This window comes from Aulonocara sp. 'chitande type north' Nkhata Bay, linkage group LG20 (genome assembly GCF_057382095.1).
Source record: "Aulonocara sp. 'chitande type north' Nkhata Bay isolate Kocher_YH1m ecotype deep benthic linkage group LG20, A_spYH_male_GT1.1, whole genome shotgun sequence".
Classification (NCBI taxonomy): domain Eukaryota; kingdom Metazoa; phylum Chordata; class Actinopteri; order Cichliformes; family Cichlidae; genus Aulonocara; species Aulonocara sp. 'chitande type north' Nkhata Bay.
Window position 1 is genome coordinate 27,270,268 of NC_141363.1, and position 24,106 is coordinate 27,294,373.

Genomic DNA, 24,106 nt, shown 5'->3' on the forward strand with positions numbered 1-24,106 from the left:
CAGACACTAAACCAAGGCACAATGTACATTTCAAATTCCTTTAATTTTAAACATGTTTATATTGTCTATCCTGTAAAATAGTCAGATGTCTATTCATATTAATGTACAGAATTCACCTGCTTGCTGCTACTACTGCACGTTCACCCAATGTGTATATATATATATATATATATATATATATATATATATATATATATATATATATATATATATATATATATATATATAATGTTCTTCCTCTACAGCCCCCCCCCCCCCCCCCCCCCCATGTCGAGGAGCGTGTCAGGCTACATTTCACTGTGTGTTATACTTGTATAACTATGCATGTGACAAATAAAGAACCTTGAACCTTGAGACCATTGAACTGAGTCCATGGGCTGAACATTAAACTTCCAGAGATTTCAGAGCAGTCAATAATATCACTGTACAGATCTACAGATGTATCTACTAAGATCCCAAACACACTGATCTATTTGTAGCAAATTATTGAATAATATAATATTTATTCAGGATTCAGTTTTTTTCTACCTATTTTTATATTTATATTTATGATTAAGGGTCACTGCTGGCAGTGTAAGATTTTAATCAAACTGTATCAGAGGGAAAGTGCATTTTTTTGGACACTCGGGCTGCGGACAGCTGACAACAACAACAGCAATACGTCACGATGAACGGATCAAAAACAGATCCAAGGTAGATGAGCTGGTACATGAACAGATCCGTATCAGATCTGGACCGTTTGAGCTGGGCCCATGACGAATCGGGTCCAGCTACGGCAAAGACGAGCCAGGACGACAGGTCAGGAGGGAGACATCGTCACCCCCACTCAAGATTGGGTACCAAGCCCAAAGTATGATGGAAGAAGGAGCGTTAAGTGTGAAAGGAACTGACCTGAAAGACAGAATCATGGCAAAGATGAAAATCTGGACACTCTGTAGCCGGTTACCAAGAATATGTGAAGTACCCCCTGAAGGTCTACTAGAAGATGTGAATGCAGCACTATAGGCAATCCCATAAACCAGCTGTATTCCACGGAACCATTCAAGTTGTACTCTGAGTGGCAGGGGAACAATATGAGAACAGCCCCACCGAGGCTGGAGACGGAGCAATACTGGAAGAACATGTGGGAGAAGGATGCAACTCATAACAACAATGCTCAGTGGCTTGTGGATCTAAGAGCAGACCACAGCAACCTCCCTGAACAGGATCCAATAACCATCACAGTGGCAGACATCCAAGAAAGGGTCTCCAGTATGAACAGTTGGACAGCACCAGACCCTGGCATGATTCATGCCTACTGGCTGAAGGTGCTGACTGCACTCCACGAGAGTCTGGCAACACAACTGAACCAGCTGCAATTCAATAAAGGACGCCTAGAATGGCTACCTGAAGGGCAGACAATCCTGATCCCCAAGGACGCTTGCCTATTCCTACCTGGAAACAGTCTCCCAGGTCTAAAATGTACATAAGAAATATACTATATGTATATAGTTATAATTATAGAAGTTATAGTATATTATATATAAACATACCTCACAGCACAAGCATACTCACAACCTTTTATAAGATCGTATTATATATTGTTATATAGATATAGATATATATAGTGTTTGTTTTTTATTAATAAAAAACATCAAGAAGTCACAAGCAAAAAGAACACACCATGGCACATGTTTAAACATAGAAAGGTTTATTCATCAAAATGATTTATTATTAAAATAGACATAACATAATTTTTCGTTTATTGCGGGAGTTACGTTCTAAAAATAACACGCGATAGGTGAAATCTGCAAAGTTGCCAACTTTATTTTTTACAGTTATTATAGATGTTTAAGGCTGTAAAACCCCTCACTACAGACTTTATACACTTTCCTCAGACAGGCATTAACATTTTCACACATTTCTCTCTTGTTCAAACACTCTCAAAGTTCAAACCTTCGTAGAAAAATAAGTCCAGTATTATAGAATGAAACCAAAGATCAAACCCTGTTTTCAGGTCCAGAACATGGGAATAAAGCAGCTGCGAGCGAATTCATTCAACATTAATGAATCAATGATAGGGAAGTGGAGGAAGCAATAAGAATGAGTTGAGTAAAGTTTGACTTATCTGACTGTTTTGTTACACCTCATGCGTCTTATAATCCCGTGCACCTTATTGTCCAAAAAATATGGTAACTTCCACCTTCCTTTAGCATGTCCAGTTTTTGTGCGATGGTTAGCATCTTCCTCTGCCTTTTGGGTGCTACCGCAGGAGCCTTTGATGGTGCAAAACGTTTCGTTGACATTGTTGTGTTTGTTGAGGAGAAAACTTACAAACATACAGTGCAGCACTTCAGAGTCACACTGCTAGCGATCGAAGATTTATGTAAATTTGACAAGCTGAACGCATTCTGTACTGTACAGGAGACACAGAGGAGATTGATTGACAATGGTCTACAGCCAATCAGGATGCAGAACACAATTTTAAAAAACAATTGCAGAAAAAAAACAAGCAAAACAGCGAGGGTGTGAAAGGTGAACCGCAAGGGACCACTGTATTACACATTACTCATTTCTTTTTTAAAAAGTAATGCAATATGTTACATATTTTTTCGTTTGAGCGCACAACTCAGTATAGACTACATTAGGTTGATTCTGTTCATCTGGACGTAGTGTTTTCAGTGGGAGAAACATTTTGTCACTCATCGAAGTGACTTCTTCAGTCTGGAGACAGAAAACTGAAGCCACTTGGATGAGTGACGAAACACTTCTCCCACCTATGAACATAAAACCAACAACAAAATCAAAGCATATAATAAACAATATAGCTGAGTAGAAAATCAAAATATAAGTACCACTATAGGGTTCCTTCATGATCAGGATTAGTATAGATGTTTAGCTGTTAGCATCTCACATTTCGGTGCTACCAGGAGTCATGGAGTGCTGTTAGGTTTGTCAGGCAGAATACCTGGATCATGTCAGCTCCCGGTAAGACTAAGACTTAGGCCCTAAGACTGATTGTGGTTTGTAATATTGATTGATATTGGAGATTGCTGTGGTCTCCAGCCTGGCTCCTTCATCCAGGTTTTCCATCGGGTGTCAGAGTGTGTGAACATTAGTTTAAAAGTGCTTATGGCATTGAAAAAGCCCTTATATGAATGGGTGAATGAGCCTTGTAGTAAGATAATTTTAGCATACTCTATTGTTTATCTATCTTTATCACTAGGGGCTTGTATTTCATTTTATGTACTGGTTATGACTGTCATAATCTGCGGGTGCAGACGGTGTGAGGGTGTTTGCAGGACCCAGGTCAGACACAGAAGAAGAGACAAAATTAACTTTAAACAAAAAGCGAGCGTTTTATTGGGACTGGAGATCATGAACAAAACAAAATGAAAGCAGAACAGGAGCAACAACTAAACAGGATCCTAAACTGGGAAGAAACTAAGAACTGTGAAGACTATGACTATGAAGACTGTGACGACTATGAACAAGACTTTGTGCCGGAACATGAAAGAATTATGAAACATATACAAGAACAAGCAACATGAATCATGTCCTGCACAGAATCTTGAAACCTGACATAACATAGGGGGTGGAACACAGACAACACGACACTGACAAAGAGAAACACGGGGCTTAAATACACTGAGGGATAATGAGGGGAATGAGACAGAAGGAGAGCACAGCTGGGAGTAATCTGACATGACAAGACCAAGGGAAGGAAAAATCAATACATTGACATAGGACACAGACTTTCAAAGTAAAACAGAAAACATAAGAGATGCGGACTTGACCAGGGGATACAGCTGACAGGGGAGACAGCAACCCAAGAACACAGAAACAGAAACCAAAAGACTAGAAAAGATAAACTATGACAAAATCAAAATTCTATAAAGATACATCTTGGTTTGTGTGCTTGCTTCTCTGTGTGTGGTAGACTTGTAGTCAAGACCGCCTAAACCGAGACCAAGACAATACCAAGACCAGAGGGTATTAAGACCAAGACTAAGACCAAGACCGAGACAAAAAAGTCTTTAAACTGCAGCCAGATGCTGCTTCGTTTACAGGTGTCAGGCATAATTATGTGTTTTTATGATGCACTCGCACAGCCCTCCTCATCGCTGTCTACTGTCTTACCAGTTAGAAATGACTGAAAGATTTATTAGGCTGTGTTTTGAGTTTTGTTCAAAAAAGAATGACTTCATATAGGAAAAAAGTATATATCACGTATGCAGGACACCTTAAACTAGTTTTTTAATTAAGCAGCAAGGCAGAACAAAATCAGGGCTGCATCAAGACACGAGGACTAAACCCCAATTCAACCAGACCCAGAACTGATACGGAATTAAAACAGGACTACAACAGTTCAAAATCAGGACTGCAGGCAGCAGCTTCTCCCTCCTCGCTCACATGCGTAAGTGCTGTGCTCAGTCACCCAGTGCCTGAGCTCGGATCATACCAAAATCAGGGTGAATTTACGACTGTGCACTATGTGCTTCGAATATTGTGTGTAGTTTTTGTTTTATACAGTTGTCAGTCAGGCATCTAGCTATGAAACAAATTACACTCCAAAAGACCCCAGGCTTCTGAAAAAGAAATGACACGGGCTTAAGCCCAGTAAGCCGAGACAGCGATACCAAGACAAGACCGAGGGATCCGAGATCAAGACAAGATCAAGACCAACCAAAAGTCTCGAGACCAAGACTATGTTTTGACATCAGGGCAGTCAGCTTTCTAGCTGCTTGCCCGCTCCACACCTCTCTCCCCTCCTAGGTCCCAGTGTCAATGAAAAAAGAGGAGAACCTGATTATTGAGTGGCAGCAGCTACTCAGCCAGCTACCCTGGCACTGCCCCTTAATAAATAAATAAATAAATAAATAAATAAAGCTTTTATTTTGGTATTTCCATTGATCCATGCAATAAATTTGCATGGTAGCTAAATATTTAGTTTCCTGTGACATTTAGATTTAAATATAATATTTCAATTTAACATTTAGATTTAAATATAATATTTAGATTTAACATTTAGATTTAACATTTAAAATTGTGTTTTAAATATGAAAAGTTTACAAATATTTTACTAAATGTTGTAAAAAATGACTCGAAAAAACATGTTTTGTAAGGTTTTGAGCTAAATGTGGAAAAATGTTGCCGTTAATTTCAGCATGTTTCACTTTATAAATGGCGCCCCATAGGTTGAGGTGACACAGGGCTGGACTGGGACAAAACATCAGCCCGGGCATTTTGACTAGAGACCGGTCCACCAGGTATTATAGGAAAAGCCATAAAGCCTTTGAATGAAAACGAATGCTGTTGTGACAGTGATGTACACTGTCTTGTTGGTATATGTATGATGTCTATAGATTTTATATCAGATAAAAACTTTGGTTGTAAGATTCAGATAATTACTTATTAAAAGCTAGACATTTTAAATGAGAATAAGAAAGAAAAGTATTTCTTTGTGCCCCGCTCTCCCTGTTAATGCCCTACCTGGCCCCCTGGCAAAACTTTGCTAGACCCGCCCCTGCACAGTTACCAGCTGTCAGCTACTTAGAAAAGGATCCTGGTGTTATTTGTCTCTCAGAAACAGTTCATAACTTCCCTTAAACTCATTCATGTCACCTAAACAATAAACCTGTTTCTCCATCACCTGTTCAGCTCTGATGATTCAGTAAGGACATCTCCTGGTTTCATCTTCATATTTCCCTCTCACCACATATCCAAACCGACATCAGGACCAGCAGCTTTTACAGCTGTGGCTCCAGAAAACATTCGATGATTGAAGTAGCAACAGGAGAGGGAAGGGGACAGAATGAGAGAAGAAGAAACAGCTGCAGCATAAAGACACAGAATAACTCCAGCTTTGTGTCTTTTTCCATTCTAGCTGAAGTATGGGACAAACTGTGTTCCTTTTCAGCTCAATACAAAATGCGTAATATTTTCTCTGAATACGGGATGATTCTGTTCTTTACGGGACGGTTGGCAACTCTAATAACTTAGCCTTATGAATAAAATAAAGTTCACTATCAGTAACATCAGAGCACCCACCCAGCTGTATAGAAACTCCATCATGCTAGCTAGTACGCAGTATGAGTTATTGTAACTGACGGTAAAAAGTCAGCACAGCGAAAATAAACCACACCTAAACTTGATTTATATCTGACCCAGATAGACTGCAGGTCATAACTTCTTACCTGAAGTAAGTTTTCTCTTCTTTCTCTTTTTAAGTGCCCTTTCTCACTGTCCCTCTTCCCTTCTGTTTTTCTTTTCCTTCATCTTTCTTTCTCCCTTTCCTATCCCTCAGTCATATCTGTCCAGTCTGTAACAACTGAAAATAAAAGAAAAGAAAAAATAACAGCAAAGGTCGATCAAATGGACCAATACGGCAAGGCCGTGATGATCCATTTGGCAAAGTAAATCCATTGGGTATCCTTGTTGGTCTTCAGACAACAATTCTGACGGCTAACGAATGGGACAGGCAAAAAAAAAAAGAAAAGAAAAAAAAGAAAGAAAAAAAACTACACCTAAACTTGATTTACAGTGGGGCAAAAAAGTATTTAGTCAGCCACCGATTGTGCAAGTTCCCCCACTTAAAATGATGACAGAGGTCAGTAATTTGCACCAGAGGTACACTTCAACTGTGAGAGACAGAATGTGAAAAAAAAAATCCATGAATCCACATGGTAGGATTTGTAAAGAATTTATTCGTAAATTAGGGTGGAAAATAAGTATTTGGTCACCTCAAACAAGGAAAATCTCTGGCTCTCACAGACCTGTAACGTCTTCTGTAAGAAGCTTTTCTGTCCCCCACTCGTTACCTGTATGAATGGCACCTGTTTGAACTCATCATCTGTATAAAAGACACCTGTCCACAGCCTCAAACAGTCAGACTCCAAACTCCGCCATGGCCAAGACCAAAGAGCTTTCGAAGGACACCAGGAAAAGTATTGTAGACCTGCACCAGACTGGGAAGAGTGAATCTACAATAGGCAAGCAGCTTGGTGTGAAAAAATCAACTGTGGGAGCAATCATCAGAAAATGGAAGACATACAAGACCACTGATAATCTCCCTCGATCTGGGGCTCCACGCAAGATCTCATCCCGTGGGGTCAAAATGATCATGAGAACGGTGAGCAAAGATCCCAGAACCACACGGGGGGACCTGGTGAATGACCTGCAGAGAGCTGGGACCAAAGTAACAAAGGTCACCATCAGTAACACACTACAACGGCAGGGAATCAAATCCCGCAGTGCCAGACGTGTTCCGCTGCTGAAGCCAGTGCATGTCCAGGCCCGTCTGAAGTTTGCCAGAGAGCACATGGATGATACAGCAGAGGATTGGGAGAATGTCATGTGGTCAGATGAAACCAAAGTAGAACTTTTTGGTATAAACTCAACTCGTCGTGTTTGGAGGACGAAGAATACTGAGTTGCATCCCAAGAACACCATACCTACTGTGAAGCATGGGGGTGGAAACATCATGCTATGGGGCTGTTTTTCTGCCAAGGGGACAGGACGACTGATCCGTGTTAAGGACAGAATGAATGGGGCCATGTATTGTGAGATTTTGAGCCAAAACCTCCTTCCATCAGTGAGAACTTTGAAGATGAAACGAGGCTGGGTCTTCCAACATGACAATGATCCAAAACACACCGCCCGGGCAACAAAGGAGTGGCTCCGTAAGAAGCATTTGAAAGTCCTGGAGTGGCCTAGCCAGTCTCCAGACCTCAACCCCATAGAAAATCTGTGGCGGGAGTTGAAAGTCCGTGTTGCTCGGCGACAGCCCCAAAACATCACTGCTCTCGAGAAGATCTGCATGGAGGAATGGGCCAAAATACCAGCTACTGTGTGTGCAAACCTGGTAAAGACTTATAGTAAACGTTTGACCTCTGTTATTGCCAACAAAGGTTATGTTACAAAGTATTGAGTTGTATTTTTGTTATTGACCAAATACTTATTTTCCACCCTGATTTACGAATAAATTCTTTACAAATCCTACCATGTGGATTCATGGATTTTTTTTTTCACATTCTGTCTCTCACAGTTGAAGTGTACCTCTGGTGCAAATTACTGACCTCTGTCATCATTTTAAGTGGGGGAACTTGCACAATCGGTGGCTGACGAAATACTTTTTTGCCCCACTGTATACATGCAGGAGATCTTGAGCTGTTTTAAGTGCTTTAGGGAATCTTTCCATTGTTGCCACTTGTCCTGTTTCTCCCTCGGCAGCGATGCATCCCATTCGCTAATGTCCATAGAAATCTCTCTCAGAATGGAGCGGCTTTCGATGCTGACTGGCACAGCGAAGCCAAGTGGGTCATACAAACTGTTGATGACTGACAATACACCACGTTTGGTGAAAGGCCTGTCACTGATTTCAACTTGAAATGACAATTGGTCTGTCGACAGGTCCCAGCCTAACCCAAGGCTGCGTTGCATGAGTGGGGCGTGTTGTCCACGTTGGAGTTCCTGCGGGCCTGTGGCTAGATCTTCACTTGGGAAGGCACTGACGACTACAGGGCTGTTGGATGAGATCTTGTGAAGGTGGATGTTAGACTGAGCCAGCATCCTTTGTGTTCTGTGAAGGACGTCAATCGCCTGGGTCTGAGAGGGAAATGACTTTAGCCCATCATCTACATAAAAATGGCGCTCAATAAATTCCCATACATCGCTGCCATATTCTTTCTCTACTTCCACAGCAGTTTTCTTGAATCCATAGTATGGCGGAGATGTGGGTATCGCTTTTGCACTCCAGACAACGAATATCAGCTTTACGGTCTTTGGCCCTGTGTTCTGTTGATGAGAGACACTTGTAACAGATCGAGAGCCCTTTGAGCAGACTTTTCCGCTCATCCAGTGTTTTCATCCTAAACCCTCTACATTTTGCAAGTGAATGGGGCTTCATGTGTACTGGACACTGTTTGTCGGGATCAAGAGAGTGAGTGTTAGATTTGTTGCTGGGTGTGCCAACCTGTGTTTTGCTTGCTGTTAGCGGGGCTCTAAAATGTGATTGTCTCACCAGTGGCCTTTCTATCTTCATGTGCCCAGTGCTGTAATTTTGTAGAATGAAGCTGGGGTCAGTTTTCATTTCAGCATTGCTATTCACGAACTGAACAAAGTAGGAGAAAGGCGGATAGTGCACTCTGTGTTCTTTCTTATACTTGGACCCCTGTTTGATCCATAACTCTTGCAGGGTATGTGGGAGTTTTTCCACAATTGGGTTTATGCCTCTTGGAGTGTCGAGAAAGCTGAGGCCTGGCAGATATCCTTCATTTTTTGCTGCTTCAAGTTCCAGGAGGAGATCTGCAAGTTTGTGAAGAAGGTGATTGTCTCTCGGAGTAACTCTGGGAAAGCTCTCTAGGCGTTTGAACAGAGAAGCTTCAATAACTTCTGATGAGCCATAAATCCTGTCTAGCCTTTGCCATAAACACTGAAGACCTGTTTCTGGATTGTTAACATGGACAGCCCTGATTCTCAGAGCATGCTGGAGAGACTCCCCACTAAGCCACTTAGTGAGCAGATCAAGTTCTTCACTGCTCTTTAGGTTTAAATCTTCCGTGGCATTGTGAAACACAGATCTCCATGCTAGATAAGTCTCTGGCTTGTTATCAAACACTGTCAATCCTGCTGTCAGTAGGTCACAACGTGAGAGGAGGGCAGCGAGGTCTGATACATCTGCTTGTCGTTGTGGTGTGGCTGCGCCAACATGGTTGGACCAACGGGGAGGTGGAAGTTTGGGCTGCCAAACGGGTGGAGAACTGGGGGGATACCCACGCGCAGCTGCTGCTGATATGTCCGGCCCTGTAGTGTGGGTGTTGTCTAAGTCACATTTTTGCTCTCTACTGTGTTTTGATTCACCTTCCATATTAGTGTTGTTGTGGAAGTGGGTATCTACGTACTCTTGAGTGCGGCTGACAGCCGCAGCTATTGTGGCAGGAATGTCTGGTGGCTTCACAGACTCTGCTTGGTCCAGAACTGCAGCCTCTAGGACCCTTGCGGCTGCAAGTGCTGCTTCTGCTTCTCCCTCCTGCTTCAGAGCATTTAGCGCTGCCTCCATCCAGGCCTTTTCGACCTCCATGTCTATTTGGCGTTTGGCGTATTCTGCTCTTGCTCGAGCAGCTTCAGCTTCAGCTCGTGCTCGTGCTGCAGCAAGGCTTGCTGCTGAGCTGTTTGACCGGCGTGAAGCTGCTGATCTGCATTCCGACCTGACTTCCAGCTGTGAAAGCTGCGAGGTGTCTCTGTGGTTGGACATGATTGCTGTCGCTGGAGTGGAGTGTCTCAGGATCCTGGCAGTGCACTTGATGCGTGGACAATCTTTTTACTCTTCTGCCCTCAGCTGAATGTCTCTATCCGGCTTATGCAGAGAGCTAAACATTAAATGGCTTCAGTAAACACTCAGGAGACCGTGTGGCATTCTTCAGAGCTTTACTGATCCTTATTTTTCTTTTTGTAAAACTGTAATAACAGAAACAGAATACAGTGTATTCACTCTCCATACAAATACACAAAGATTACATTAAATATTGTTGACTTATGTAAACAGTCACTACACAATCTCAGTATCAACACATGTCAAGAGATACAGCTAACACCACATGCTGGTATGCTTCATGTTAGCAGGCTAAACAAAGGGCTAACAGCTAGCTTGTGCTAGTAATGTAACAAACTCGCTAAACACACAAGAAACTCATTACTTTGCTGAACAAGGTACTAATAAGTGGGAACAATAAACCGCTTTGGCACACTTACAGATTATGCCTTTTCAAGGGCGTCAGATGCAGGAAATTACAGAGACACAGAGAAATGGACCTTCCCTGTCGAGCGCTGGGAGAAAAAAAACTGCTTGCGCTCTAACATGGCGCTACCCTGTCAACCCACTAAATGGCAGGCTTTGTCCAGACAAGATCAGGAATAAACATATTTTCTGACACGTTGCAACAGTTAATTACAGAACGAATGATTATGACCCGCCATATAACAAACTTATAAAAAACATACCTTAGAAATAACAGGAGGGACAGAATAAAGTCTGTTTGTAAAAGCCAAAAATAAAATACATGATTTTACATTGTATATTGTATTTTTTAGGTCTCCGTGGAAAAGATTTATGTTACATCTATAACTGCTTATTCAATTTATCGTCATGGCAGGGTGGATTTAGGCTGACTTTCAACAAAAAAAATAATTCATTTTGTTTTAATGCTAAAGGGGAAAAATTATGTGCTGAAAACTTTTATCTTAAATTTTTGTCTGTACAGGTAGAGATCACTCAAGAAGGTGAAAGCATTTCTATTAGCTGGAATGACTAAAAATGTGCTGACAGTCTGAGGAGGTTTTTTGACATTTGCTCACAAAGTAAAAGACATTTTCCAAATTGAAAAGAGAGAAAACTTGTGAATTCCATGGTGGTTCTTAGTTTCCATTTTGATATGCTCAGATGAGCCTATGCTCTCCAAAGTTTGATTGTACGTATCAATGTATAATTTCCAATTAGAAATGGAGAAAAGTGATCATCACTGTATTAATTTTATAGGTAATGTATAACGACAGTTGAATAGTGAAACTTGTTGCCTGAAAATTGCCTGTAAGTGCAGTGTACACTCAAAAAAATAAACTAGGGCATGTGTTTGATTAGCAAAGCAGTAATATGTTTACATTACATGAAGAAATCATTTTTATGGGTATTAAATGATTCATTCTTATTTGTTGAATATGAGTCAAAGAACATTCTGATGATTTAAATTCATTCATGGCAATCCACTGAGAATGAGGTCCATCAAACCAACGACTCAGATGGTGTCATGTATTGTGCATGCTCTACGCCCACCGGATGCGGAAGAGACCGTTGAGACGTTAACGAGCGCACGTGGAGTTAGTCCTTTGGTATACCTGACAGTAAGGTAAGTTATTCACATATCTCTTTATATATTTATTTATATATATATAAATACTATTTGTTAAATGTTTTACCCATGTAGTGTGGTAACTTAGAGGAGCTTTATACTGTATATCAGGGAGTGTGTAGAGCCAAACACTTTTCACATGTAAGTTGGTGAATTTGAATTTTTTTCCAACTTAACCAGAGTCGCTAATTGTTGCAACAGAGCAAAAACTGACGAGGCTATTTTGGTAAGTTCGGTTTTTGTGTCTGTCGACTTTGAATGAGGTGTGTTTCATGGTTATCTGCAAGGTTAGGACTGTTTTTTCTCTGGAGTTAGCTAACTTTGAAGCGCGTCATGTCGGCGGGAAAGCCGCGTAGAGTAATGTCTTCGCATATAACGCCTTGAATGAAGGGTTACTTTCTCCTTAACCAAAGTTGGTGATTGTTGGTAGCAGTGGTAAGACTGACCGAAACAGTTTTGGTGATTTTTTTATGATGCTGTACCTAAAATTGCTGTTTTTGTCAGTGGAGTTTAGTAAGGGAACGACCGCATTAACTGGATGGATGAAGGGTTGAATTCAACTAAACCAGTGTTTTGCGGATTTAACAACAAGGAGTAAGAGAAAATCTGTCACAATAATTGCATGTGCATTTTCTTTTTTTTGTAATATCTTCACTTATTTTTTGAATTCAGAATGATTTAGGTAGATCATTGTTCGGGTTAGGGCTGGACGATATGGCCTAAAATTCATAACGCGATATAATTTGAGGCATGTGCGGTAACGATATATATCGCGATATATTCTTTTCTTCTGTATAACGTACTTTCCACACTATAAAGCACACTTAAAATCCTTTAATTTTCTCAGAAATCGAGAGTGTATGCACTTATGTATGAATTCTGGTTGTGCTTACTGATCTCGAACCGATTTGGGCGTGCAGAAAACTGTTAAAAAATGTTTTAGTACAACTTTGGTAAGCCGCACTGCTTGATGGATTGTCAGAGCATTACGGTTGCCGTAGTGAGGAGCTTTGCGGAGTAATCTGTGTCCAAAACTCTGTCCATTTCAGGTCCCAAAGTCAAACGAACACTGAGAAATTCGGTCTAAATTCTTTAATCTTTAATAAAATCATCAGTGTTGCTGCTTTACCAGGTGTAACAATTAAGTTTAATATCCAGGCATCCATGAAAACAGAAGTTATTAAATTTAACGGAGTTAGAAGTTAGCAGGAAGTTAGCTCGCTAGTTTCCACCTAAACATGATGTAACCAGTGTGATTCTGCGTTGTGTCTGATAAAAAAGGTAAAAGAAAGAAAGACCTCCAAGTAAATAATTTGCCCACTCCAGCTCCTCTCCCACAGGGGAATTGTAGGAAAAGGGCGGCATTTATTTTTACATTAAACATAAAATATGCATTTACACGTAACATATTTGACATAAGATAAAACAAAAACAACAACATGAAATCCGACATACCTGATAAAAAAGGTAAAAGAAAGAAAGACCTCCAAGTAAATAATTTGCCCACTCCAGCTCCTAGACCAAATACAAACAGTGGGGAAGAGGGTTAGCTCAACCCACCACAGCTCCCAAGCTAGCAAGGAGTATATATTCATGCTAGCATTTATGGCGCCTAAAACACATTTATGATACACACATACTACACACTTATAACATCTTACAAAAACAGGCTTAATAATGACAATAACTGAACTAAAATCGCAATCATAAACATCAGGGTGGCTAAATATGAATTATGTGTGTTTCAGGGTGTTGGAAAGAAATGACACCCACCTCTCCCACAGGGGAATTGTAGGAAAAGGGGAGAGGCAAAAGGGGTACACTGTATTTATAGTATTGCACCAAAGAAGAAGAAGAAAAGAATGAGGAGGGGCTCTAACTGATAATGAACACAACTACAGGCTTGGAGGTCCTAAAAGTCAGGTATAAAAGGAGCAGTTTGGGGGTTTAGAACACATTTTGTGTAATTATAACAATGTGATTTATGACTCTGTTACAATGACATACCATGTTCTGACTGAGAGATCTTTGAAACTAATTAAAACGTACAGCTCTGCTACCACTTCCGACATAAATGAAGAGAGAAAACTAAACAGCAGTGGCGTTTGCAGGGTTACTGAAGTTGGACTACCTGGTATATAATGTTGTGCTACGTGATTGCTAGCAACACAGCTATGTTAGCATAACATTAGCACAGTGAAGCTGGAGGATGAACGCCAACTTTTTTTCTACTCGATAAAAGTTAACATGAGGTATTCTGGTGGTTAGGGACAAATGCAATCGCATAGCAGGATGCTATACATGGGCCAAACTTCAGTCAGGAGAACAACTGAGATCATTCATCCACAATACAAGGTTAGTTATTAATATACTGCAACAACATGGGAATAGAGCAGCTGTGAGAGAATTCAACATTAATGTATCAATGTTACGGAAGTGGAGGAAGCGCAATTTTTGGCTTTCTCCATATTTCAAAAGTGCTTCATCTCTTTGCTATGACTGTCGGCATAATTTGCAGATGATAATGGTTTTAGCCACTGCGATGCTTTCGACCAAAACAGGCGCAGCTTGATGACATCATCAACATGCGCTATCACGATAGAGCGGTATAGTCAAAATCTCTATCGTTTGCCAAATTTATATTGTTTCTATCGTATATCGTTTATATCGCCCACCCCTAGTTCAGGTCATAGTTTCTCTGCTCTCTGGTGCTCTGCATTAAGGCTGACTAACAGTCTTCACATTTCACAGTATGTAGATATTAACACAAATTAATCAAGAGTAATAATTGTATTTTAATTAAATAATTTCTCTCCCCAGAAATAAGTCTCAAAATAAAGCCACATTCCCATGCTCTGAGATTCTTACACCTCAACAATACATGGTAAGTTTCATATGTTTGACATATTATTATTATTAGTAGTAGTAGTATTAGTAGTATTGTTGTTGTTATTATTAATCAGTTTTTTCTTTGGTTTTTTTGGCGTCATGTTCATGTTTTTCAGATTGACAAGGAATTCTTGCGCATATCGACACTACCGCTGCTATCTACATTCCTTTCTGAGCTAGACTTGTACACTACACATGATGGAGATCTTTAGAGGTAAAGGTGAAGGGCTGGAAGAAAAATGAGACACATCATGGGGACCATCTCCAAGGTATGTGCTAAAATGGTTAGACCTGTGTTTAAGAATTTTTTATGCCCATAACATGCCAATTTTATGAGTAAAAATATCTATACTTATGGTAGGCAAAAGTCCTAAGTTGTTTTCATATTGTTATACGAATTATATAAGCGTCAGTCTTATGTTAATAAGTAATTGATAAAGTCATATGGTTAATCTTGATCAAAATGAAAAAACAAACCTGTTTGGTTGCCTCATTTTGTGTCTGATTTGGTTGAGATATATGAGTACTTGCCTTTTGGTCCTTCCAAACTAAGTATTCCTTTTTCAAACTGCTGCCTGAAAGCTAAATATTGTCATTATGGATTCCCTTTCTCCCTAGGATGACAAAATACATACAAGACGAGCATCCATCCTGAAGTCCTTGTGTGACTACGAGACCACGAGAAACTTGTTAAGCAATATACGGTGAGTTACATTCACAAGGTGTTCTGTGTTATGTAATTTAATGCAGGGGTAATTTTGATATATGAAACAGCAAAATGTGACACCCTGTACAACAAAAACGTATTGTAATTTTTCCTAGTTTTGTTTAATGTCAAATTTCTGAGGTGTGAAACCAGAGACATAGAATTTGGTAAATATGATATCAGCATATCCACGCTGATTGCTGAATTCCTTTTTTTCCCCCGCATGTCTAGACTCAAACAAATGTATTATTATATTTCACATCACAGAACACTGAGGCCAACACTGAAGCCATGGAACAAACTGTGATGGGAGTGTATGTCCTACAGCAGCAGGATGTGGAGCCTGGAGATGACCCAGAGAACATCAGTGTCCTGATTGAAGGTGTGGAGATTTTCACTGGTTTGAGGAGCATTGCAATTGCTTGTGCTCTGTTATTTGGACTGATATACTGTCTGAACCTAAGCTACCCACCGGAGCTCAAATGCACTTTTGAAGTCTTGCAAAAGATTATCATGAAGCTAGATGGGCAGAGGTTTCAGATTCAGGGAAGCCAGATATTTTTCCATATTTCTGCAATGCAAATTTGAGTTTACCTTTTAAAGTTCAAAATTGTAAGTTATAAAATGTTCATAAGTACTATGTGGTTTGCTCAGTTGGCATTATACAAAGATTGTTGGTTCATAAGTTAAAGTCTCATACACTTGCAGTGTAAACACTGATTTGTGCAAGCTGGGCAATTGTTACAAAGGGAAATGTACCCACAGGTTTTCACAAATTGTTTGAGTGGAGCAGTTCTTCTCAAACTTGTTAAATGTTTTCTCCACACGTTAAATAGACTAAAGTTATCATTAATGGATACAGCCTGATTAAATGGAGCACTAATGTATGTATGCAAGAAACATTATAGTAATGTTATATATTATATAACATTATATCATATATATATATATAAGATGTTTATATCTTATATATTTCTATACTGTGTATTGTGTATTTTGTTGTACAGTTATTTTATTTTCAACTTTAATTTATATATTTTATCTTATTCTTTCCCAGTTAAATTTACCCTTTTTAATTCTCATATTTATTTCCTTATTCATAGCCTTTTCATTTTTCTTTAGGTCACGAGCAGTTGTGTAAGCATTTCACTGCATATCGTACTGTGTATGACTGTGTATGTGACAAATAAAATTTGAATTTGAATTTGAATGTTGAATGTTAAATTGTGTTAAAATTCATGTTTTTGCTTGCAATGCATATTTTACTACATTTTACCAAAGTTGCTTTGGGGATATTATTTTTTGTTGGCAAACTATTCTACAGACTATTTCTTTCAGTCAGCATGTCTTGGTTGCTCTGGAAGTTCTGTGGTCTCCTACATGCATTGCTGTTAATGAAAGATTCTAAATTCAATTCAATTCAATTCAATTTTATTTATATAGCGCCAAATCACAACAACAGTCACCTCAAGGCGCTTCATAGATATAGAGAAAAACCCAACAATCATATGACCCCCTATGAGCAAGCACTTTGGCGACAGTGGGAAGGAAAAACTCCCTTTTAACAGGAAGAAACCTCCGGCAGAACCAGGCTCAGGGAGGGGCGGCCATCTGCTGCGAACGGTTGGGGTGAGAGAAGGAAGACAGGATAAAAGACATGCTGTGGAAGAGAGACAGAGGTTAATAACAGATATGATTCAATGCAGAGAGGTCTATTAACACATAGTGAGTGAGAAAGGTGACTGGAAAGGAAAAACTCAATGCATCATGGGAATCCCCCGGCAGCCTACGTCTATTGCAGCATGACTAAGGGAGGATTCAGGGTCACCTGTTCCAGCCCTATCTATATGCTTTAGCAAAAAGGAAAGTTTTAAGCCTAATCTTAAAAGTATAAAAGTAGAGATAGTGTCTGTCTCCCGAATCCAAACTGAAAGCTGGTTCCACAGAAGAGGGGCCTGAAAACTGAAGGCTCTCCCTCCCATTCTACTTTTAAATACTCTAGGAACAACAAGTAGGCCTGCAGAGCGAGAGCGAAGTGCTCTAATAGGGTGATATGGTACTACAAGGTCATTAAGATAAGATGGGGCCTGATTATTTAAGACCTTGTATGTGAGGAGCAGGATTTTGAATTCAATTCTGGATTTAACAGGAAGCCAATGAAGGGAAGCCAAAACAGGAGAAATATGCTCTCTCTTTCTAGTCCCTGTCAGCACTCTTGCTGCAGCATTTTGGATTAGCTGAAGGCTTTTCAGTAAGTTTTTTGGACATCCTGATTATAATGAATTACAGTAGTCCAGCCTGGAAGTAATAAATGCATGAACTAGTTTTTCAGCGTCACTCTGAGACAGGATATTTCTAACTTTAGAGATGTTGCGCAAATGGAAGAACGCAGTCTTACATATTTGTTTAATATGTGCGTTGAAGGACATATCCTGGTCAAAAATTACTCCAAGGTTCCTCACAGCGTTACTGGAGGCCAAGGTAATGCCATCCAGAGTAAGAATCTGGTTAGATACCATATTTCTAAGCTTTTCAGGGCCGAGTACAATAACCTCAGTTTTATCTGAATTAAGAAGCAGAAAGTTAGCGGCCATCCAGGTCTTTATGTCTTTAAGACATTCCTGCAGTTTAACTAATTGGTGTGTGTTATCTGGCTTCATGGACAGATAGAGCTGGGTGTCATCTGCATAGCAGTGAAAATGTATGCTATGTCTTCTAATGATGCTGCCTAAGGGAAGCATGTATAATGTAAACAGAATTGGTCCTAGCACTGAACCCTGTGGAACTCCATAATTAACCTCAGTGTGTGAAGAGGACTCTCCATTTACATGAACAAATTGGAGTCTATTAGATAGATATGATACAAACCACTGTGCTGTGATGAACTCTGAAACCTGACTGAAACTCTTCAAATAAACCATTCCTCTGCAGATGATCTGTTAGCTGTTTGACAACTACTCTTTCAAGGACTTTTGATATGAAAGGAAGGTTGGAGATTGGCCTATAATTAGCTAAGACTACTGGGTCTAGAGATGGCTTTTTGAGTAAAGGTTTAACTACAGCTAGCTTGAAGGCCTGTGGTACATAGCTGATTATTAGAGATAGGTTGATCATATATAAGATCGAAGAATTAATTAATGGCAGGACTTCTTTGAGCAGTTTTGTAGGAATGGGGTTTAAAAGACACGTTGATGGTTTGGAGGAAGTAATTATTGAAGTTAACTCAGAAAGATCTGAGTTAAATGTACTTGTTATTTACTCAGCTAGTGAGCTCAGTGATCTCTTAGCTTTGAGCCATTCCAAGTGTGGGCGCAATTTTTAACTTCCTATGAAGTTAGCTAATAAGTTTAGTATGAGATGGTTGAAGGGGAGAAAGCTGAGCTGAACTGAGATCCTGCCAACTGTTTTAAGAATGTTCAAGCAAAATAAAAGAGATGGTTTTGCAAGTTATCGTTTATGTATGTTTCATTAATTGAGTTAAAAGTAATGTTTACATAAGCAATACAAACACTAACTGAAATACAATTGGTGTGTACTACAGACATAAATTACACTTGTTAATTCAACAAGATTAACATTGGTGTAACAAACAAATATTTTGTCACGGTCCGGGGCAGCGGCCGTGTGAAGAGTGGAAAGGAGGACTCAGATGCAGCACTTACTCAGATGTGAAGGTGATTTATTGACAATACTGAACATAAAGTGGAGATGGCAAACAGAACTAAGGATGAACTAAACTGGGAGAAACTACACAAAGGGAGTGGCAAACCTGAACATGAAGGGAGAACAGCAGGGAGAGCACGCAGGGGATTCACGGAGAAATGCAAAGTACGCAGGGTAACACAGAGGATGAACACAGACGACGCGACGAGGAGCAGAGGAAAACACACACTATAAGTACACAAAGAGACACTGGGAAATCACACACAGGTGGGAGACACAGCTGGACCTGATTAACCTGACGAGACAGGGGAACACTAACACCAGGGACCAATAGAGGGAGCACAAACCCAAAACCCAGTATCTAAAATCCCAAAACACAAACCATCCCAAAACAGCCCAAGAATAATAAAGAGAATAATAACAATAAGGAACACAAACACAAAGTCACTGAGTCATGGCCGCAGGACCATGACATATTTACTAGTTCATGTAATAAGACTGACTTTTGATGTGCCATTGTTCAAACAATATAACATGAATTTAAATTAATTTAATTAGACTAACTTGGTACAAACATGTTAACTGAATAAAAGTCAAATTAATTGAATGTTAATGTGAATATTATGTTACACTTACAAACATGTATCATGTTGAAACAACACAATCAGTGTGTGAATGTGTGTGTGAATGGGTGGATGACTGGATATGTAAAGCGCTTTGGGGTCCTTAGGGACTAGTAAAGCGCTATATAAATACAGGCCATTTACAGGCCAATCAAGATGGATTAATATAACATGATTTGTTTAGATCAGGGGTCAGCAACCTTTAACACCCAAAGAGCCATTTGGACCCAGTTTCCGGTCTTGGTATGTGTCGGGCTGTGAGCTGCAAAGCTACAGCCGGCTGTATGCATACAGCAACCGTGTGTGAAAAGTGGTCAATAGAGAGATGCTAAAAAGTGTGTTCATGCAAACATCGTCGGGTCTGTCGTGATATGTTTACAATGGGACTTCTGCTCCTGAACCTCTGCGTACAGCGTCTGCAAATCGGGGCTGTACGAAGTCACTTTCATCTTTACGCAGGACTGTAAGCTGTCATCTGTGAGGCGTTTCTAACATAGTTCACGGTGGAGAATAGTTGCTGACATAATGTGGATCCAAAGATCCATAATTGGCCTACCTGGGGTTGAAAGTCTCAATAAATGCACGGCGTTTCGGCGGGTATACCGGTTTCAGCGAGTGTGATGCTTATTTTGAGCAATGAAAAAATAATAGAAGATAATTTTATTTTTATATTTCAATATCACAATAATCTTCCAATTTATAACTACAAGTTAAAAAGGAGCTAACATAAATAAAATACACTTCAGCGAAATACTTCTAATTTATTTTCCCAAACCATGCGGAGCCGCACTATAAGGACTAAAGGGCCGCAGGTTGCCAACCCCTGGTTTAGATGGAATATAAGTCGCAAGATAAAATTACGTTCATCCAATGAATTATTTTTTTGAGTGTCCTTTACCTTATTCGCGGGTCATGTTATAAAGTGTTACTGAATTTTGAACTGAGAACTTCTGAAAGACTTTGCACAATCTGCACCTGCACTGTAAATAAACTCACTAAACTTGTATCTCTGAGTCCTATGTGTGAGACTGACCAGACAAACCATCTCATTGGCACCAATGACACCATCTCATTCCTAGGACACATAGTGGAGGAGGGACACATTAGAGCAGACCCAGCAAAGATCCAGGTTGTTTTGGAGTGGCCAACAGCAACCTCTAGGAAGCACCTTCAGCTACTTGCATCTCTGAGTGCTGCGTTTAAGTCTGGGCCGACAAACCATGACAACTTGGGTCCCACCGGTTTAGTATTTAACTAGGGCTGAACTAGGGCTAAAAGGTTTCACTTCAAAATTTTTGATTTAAATTTTACTTTGTTGGTGTACTGTCATGGGCCTGGGTCTGTGACCTGAGGATCATGTGTCATTTTTGAGTTTAATGAATAGTTTTATTCGTCTTTCTTAATCATTTATGGTTGTGGTGTGATCTGCTCCTGGTTCCTCATTTCCCTTGTGTGTGTTGTTGTGGTTTGCTGCCCCACCAGGCCTGGAGAGTCCCTGCCTTGGAGCCAGCCACACCTCTGATAATCACTCACCTGTTGCCGATCTGCCTAAATCAAGGAGCTCTACTTAAGAGAGCTGTGGCGCAGCAGTCGGCGCAGGATTGTTAAACTAGAAATACAGTTAGTACGCAGCTCGTGTTTTCAATTGCTCTCTTGTTGAAATGCTTAACGTGTTTAGTTGGCCGGTGGATGGGACGGTACTCATTGTGGCATCTCTTGTTTCCAGGGTGATTACGGAAACGTGTGGAGGGAGCAGCACACTGTTGAACACAGGCACTGAGGAGGACGAAACACTACCACGCATCACGGAGAGGAATCACGGCACAGGGAATTGGAAGAACACACAATGTGGATTGTTGGCACTGTTTTCTCTGTAAATAAAAACACTTTCTCCATTCAAGTCCAGCATTTGGATTCTCCTTCAGCCAGCCTTGACATGTACAGAAGGAAAACTATAAAATATGGTGCTTGCCCAAAAACCGATGGACTCAGTTTCTCTAGAAATATCTTTGTACTCTTGTGCCACCTATTCTTGGCTGGTGATACCACAGGTAGCACTGAATTACAGCAGCCTACTGTAGCAAGTGTTGAGCCTGCTGTAATTGTACGTGACACCAAGTAAGGTCATTTAGTCCCTTTTCATGTGGAAAACCTCCTCTGGTCTTACAGTGATTCAGGCACACGCGCACACACACACACACACACACATTTGGGAATAATATGGCATCAGAGGAATAAAATTGAACTGCCTCTCTAAACACATTAAAAAAATATTTTTAAGTTGTTAGTATGACACACACACACAGTGTAATAGCATTTTTGTTAAACATGGCTTGCAGAAACTAAAAGAGTTCTACAATAATTCAATTCAGTTGAATGTTATTTATATATAAATAAATACAAATAAATATTGCTCAGCATCAGTTGCTTTTTCTGATAAAACAAAAATATGTAACAATAGTTAACAGTTACAGTATTACTTATAAGCATGTAATGAGAAACAATGAGTGACTAAACTCATTATTGTAATTTAGTCATGTTCTGTGTAGTTGAGTGGATATTTTGTCTCTTCTCTAACTTTGATACTTTAAAATCCTAATTTGCTTCAGAGCAGTTCTACAGTTTCAGTTATGCTGCAACTAAAAAAAAGTTGCAGCACGATCGATCGATCGACCAATAAATCAATCAACCAATCAATCAATTATGCTGCAACTTTTTTTTAAACCAGTAACCATTTCTATTACTCACAATCCAATGAATCAATGATAAAGCTCCTTTTTTCTATGAAGCCATTTTAAACCATTAATTATAGACCTGAACATAAATGTTAGCTACAAAGAAAGCTGTGATAGAACTAGAGATGGACCGATCCGATATTACGTATCGGTATCGGTCCGATACTGACCTAAATTACTGGATCGGATATCGGAGAAAAATAAAAAATGTAATCCGATCCATTAAATATCACGAAAGACCCTCACAAAACTTGCAACATGCCGTAACTCACCTCAGAACGTTAGCACGTCGGAGCAGTATGCATCACGTGATAGAGCGGCTGTGGCATGCAGGACCTGTTGGTGGTCTGGATAGCATGTGGAGCTTCGCTAGCAACCCGGCATTTCATCTCCGACAAAGTTATCCCGAGAGAAGTAAAGCAAGTGTGTAAGTCCATCTCTGAATGTTTGTAAAGCATTCCTGCGTTAAGCTTAACAAACGATATATGGAGCGACTGCCTCTTCTGGCTGCTACTTCAATCATGAAACTGCTTAACGATCAGCTGATCGGCTTTTCTGTCGCCAGTCGTGTCTCTAGTTTGCTTTTGGCCCACTTTGCACCAGAAAGAGGAAACCAGCGGCTGAACAACAGCAGCACGTTTAAGCTTGATCAGCTGTTGTTAGAATGTATTTAATATTACTTTCTACTCGAGGATCTTTTTCTACGTAGCTGAAGCTGGTAACTGTGCAGGGGCGGATCTAGCAAAGTTTAGCCAGGGGGGCCGATAGGGCATTAACAGGGAAAAGGGGGCACAAAGACATACTTTTCTTTCTTATTCTCATTTAAAATGTCTAGCTTTTAATAAATAATTATCTGACACCCAAAGTTTTAATTTGATGTAAAATGAATAGAAGTCAATTACTGTATATAGTAACTATTAAGTCTAATATACCCTAGTAAGCTATAGTACTTTTTCCTTTGGGAAGGTACCATCTGTGCAGTCTGCAATTTTGTTGAAGAAAGATGTTGAATCTATTTAATATTTCTTGAAAAATAATTGATTTCTGTGCATTTTTTTTCACACTGCATCAAATTAAGGTTGATTACGTCGATTAAGCATCATGAGGTGGCGCGTGAGGGGTGGTTCCCTATTTTTTATTTATTGTGTGGATGCCTTAATAGGCATCCACACTATTGAGTTCCTGTTTCTCTTTATTGTGTGGATGCTTTAAGCATCCACACTATTGAGTTCCTCTTGGGACTTCCGTACACTTTTTGGCACTTAACTACTTCCACAATTTTCAGCCGATTTTCACCGTTCAAATTTTAAAATATTCTGCTATTTCTGCTAATTCCTGCTATGTCTTTTGGTATTTTTCACTATTATACTTTTTAAAATATTAAGCTTAATTTGTCCCATTGAAATGAATGGGAAACTTCTGCAATTCTGCTAAAATTTGCTTGTTTCTGAAACTTAACTACTTCCTCATATTTTCACGTAGAACAACCATTCAAACTTTAAAATGTTCTCAAATTATTGGGCTATTCAGGTATGATTCAGCTTTTTCAAATCTTTTACCGTTTTACCTTTATGCCTCTTAAAGTTTTCAGTTGCAAAATTGTGA

The 24,106-nt window shown here is 39.8% G+C and overlaps 1 long non-coding RNA gene across 2 annotated transcripts; it reads left to right on the forward strand.

Annotated features, from left to right (window-relative positions):
- The first annotated feature begins 9,895 nt into the window (after positions 1–9,895).
- LOC147305805 (uncharacterized) lies at positions 9,896–22,111 on the forward strand. Of its 2 annotated transcripts, XR_015126569.1 has the most exons (7): positions 9,896–14,240; positions 14,706–14,769; positions 14,891–15,043; positions 15,393–15,478; positions 15,748–15,862; positions 21,249–21,386; positions 21,493–22,111. It is a non-coding gene; the product is annotated as an uncharacterized LOC147305805 (long non-coding RNA). The 2 variants fall into 2 exon arrangements; XR_015126568.1 differs by having other exon boundaries at positions 9,896–14,769.
- The last annotated feature ends 1,995 nt before the right edge of the window (positions 22,112–24,106 follow it).